This window comes from Arachis ipaensis, chromosome B5 (assembly GCF_059453495.1).
Source record: "Arachis ipaensis isolate K30076 ecotype BB chromosome B5, ASM5945349v1, whole genome shotgun sequence".
Lineage (NCBI taxonomy): Eukaryota > Viridiplantae > Streptophyta > Magnoliopsida > Fabales > Fabaceae > Arachis > Arachis ipaensis.
In genome coordinates this window covers 108,666,232-108,669,013 of record NC_142440.1, presented here as the reverse complement: position 1 = coordinate 108,669,013, position 2,782 = coordinate 108,666,232, and the positions used below count along the sequence as shown (strand labels likewise).

At 42.8% G+C, this 2,782-nt stretch overlaps 1 non-coding gene across 1 annotated transcript; it reads left to right on the top strand.

Annotated features, from left to right (window-relative positions):
• The first annotated feature begins 2,238 nt into the window (after nucleotides 1–2,238).
• LOC148565320 (small nucleolar RNA R71) lies at nucleotides 2,239–2,346 on the top strand. The gene has a single exon (XR_015885434.1). It is a non-coding gene; the product is annotated as a small nucleolar RNA R71 (small nucleolar RNA).
• The last annotated feature ends 436 nt before the right edge of the window (nucleotides 2,347–2,782 follow it).

Genomic DNA, 2,782 nt, shown 5'->3' with positions numbered 1-2,782 from the left:
TGGGAAGAGGTATTGAGGTGATTGGTGAATGGAAGAAGAAGAGAGAGAGATGGGGCAGGTGGGGATCTTGTGGGGTCCACAGATCCTGAGGTGTCAAGGATTTCTCATCCCTGCACCATGTGGCGTACAAAAAAGCCGTTGCTGCCAATCCTGGCGTTAAACGCCAGGCTGCTGCCCATTTCTGGTGTTTAACGCCAGCTTCTTGCACATTCCTGGCGTTAAACGCCAGTCTGGTGCCCATTTCTGGCGTTAAACGCCCAGAATGGTGCCAGACTGGGCGTTTAACACCCATTCTGCTACCCTTACTGGCGTTTAAGCGCCAGTAAGTTTCTCCTCCAGGGTGTTCTATTTTTCATTCTGTTTTTCCTTCTGTTTTTGCTTCTTCAATTGTTTTTGTGACTTCTCATGATCATCAACCTGCAGAAAACATAAAATAGGAAAAGAAAATAGAAATTTAACATAGATAAGTTAAAGATTGGGTTGCCTCCCAACAATTGCTTCTTTAATGTCAATAGCTTGACAGTGAACTCTCATGGAGCCTCACAGATGTTCAGAGCAATGTTGGAACCTCCCAACACCAAACTTAGAGTTTGAATGTGGGGGTTCAACACAAAACTTAAAGTTTGGCTGTGGCCTCCCAACACCAAACTTAGAGTTTGACTGTGGGGGCTCTGTTTGACTCTGTATTGAGAGAAGCTCTTCATGCTTTCTCTCCATGGTGACAGAGGGATATCCTTGAGCTTTAAACACAAGGGAGTCTTCATTCACTTGAATGATCAATTCTCCTCTGTCAACATTAATCACAGCTTTTGCTATGGCTAGGAAGGGTCTGCCAAGGATGATAGATTCATCTATACGCTTCCCAGTCTCTAGGATTATGAAGTCAGCATGGATGTAGTGGCCTTCAACTTTTACCAAGACATCCTCTACAAGTCCATAAGCCTGTTTCTTTGAATTGTCTGCCATGTCCAGTGAGATTCTTGCAGCTTGCACCTCAATGATCCCTAGCTTCTCCATTACAGAGAGAGGCATGAGGTTTATGCTTGACCCTAGGTCACACAGAGCCTTTTCAAAGGTCATGGTGCCTATGGTACAAGGTATTGAGAACTTTCCAGGATCTTGTCTCTTCAGAGGTAATTTCTGCCTAGTCAGGTTATCCAGTTCTTTGATGAGCAATGGAGGTTCATCCTCCCAAGTCTCATTACCAAACAACTTGGCATTTAGCTTCATGATTGCCCCAAGGTACTTAGCAACTTGCTCTTCAGTAATATCTTCATCCTCTTCAGAGGAAGAATACTCATTAGAGCTCATGAATGACAAAAGTAAATTCACTGGAATCTCTATGGTCTCAGTGTGAGCCTCAGATTCCCATGGTTCCTCATTAGGGAATTCCATAGAGGTCAGTGGACGTCCATTGAGGTCTTCCTCAGTGGAGATCACTGCCTCTTCCTCCTCTCCAGGTTCGGCCATGTGGGTTGTGGTTATGGCCTTGCACTCTTTTTTTGGATTCTCTTCTGTAATTCTTGGGAGAGTACTAGGAGGGAGTTCAGTAATTTTCTTACTCAATTGACCCACTTGTGCCTCCAAATTTCTAATGGAGGACCTTGTTTCAGTCATGAAACTTTGAGTGGTTTTGATTAGATCAGAGACAATGGTTGCTAAGTCAAAGTGGCTTTGCTTAGAATTCTCTGTCTGTTGCTGAGAAGATGATGGAAAAGGTTTGATATTGCTAAACCTGTTTCTTCCACCATTGTTGTTGTAGAAACCTTGTTGAGGTCTCTGTTAATCCTTCCATGAGAGATTTGGATGATTTCTCCATGAAGGATTATAGGTGTTTCCATAGGGTTCTCCCATGTAATTCACCTCTTCCATTACTGGGTTCTTAGGATCATAAGCTTCTTCTTCAGAGGAAGCTTCCTTAGTACTGCCTGTTGCTGCTTGCATTCCAGACAGACTCTGAGAAATCATATTAACTTGTTGGGTCAATATTTTATTCTGAGCCAATATGGCATTCAGAGTATCAATCTCAAGAACTCCTTTCCTCTGAGCTATCCCATTATTCACAGGATTCCTTTCAGAAGTGTACATGAATTGGTTATTTACATCCATTTCAATGAGTTCCTGAGCTTCTGCAGGCGTGTTCTTTAGATGAAGAGATCCTCCAGCAGAGCTATCCAATGACATCTTGGATAGTTCAGACAGACCATCATAGAAAATACCTATGATGCTCCATTCAGAAAGCATGTCAGGAGGACATCTTCTAATCAATTGCTTGTATCTTTCCCAAGCTTCATAGAGGGATTCACCTTCCTTCTGTCTGAAGGTTTGGACTTCCACTCTAAGCTTGCTCAATTTTTGAGGTGGAAAGAACTTTTCCAAGAAGGCATTAACTAGATTTTCCCAAGAGTTCAGGCTTTCTTTAGATTGTGAATCCAACTATGTCCTAGCTCTGTCTCTTACAGCAAAAGGAAAAAGCATAAGTCTGTAGACTTCAGGGTCAACCCCATTGGTCTTGACAGTGTCACAGATTTGCAAGAATTCAGCTAAGAACTGATGAGGATCTTCCAATGGAAGTCCATGAAACTTGTAATTCTGTTGCATTAGAGAAACTAATTGAGGCTTAAGCTCAAATTTGTTTGCTCCAATGGCAGGGATTGAGATGCTTCTCCCATAGAAGTCGGGAGTAGGTGCAGTAAAGTCACCAAGTACCTTCCTTGCATTGTTGGCATTGTTGTTTTCGGCTGCCATGGTTTTTTCTTCCTTGAAGAGCTCTGTTAGGCCC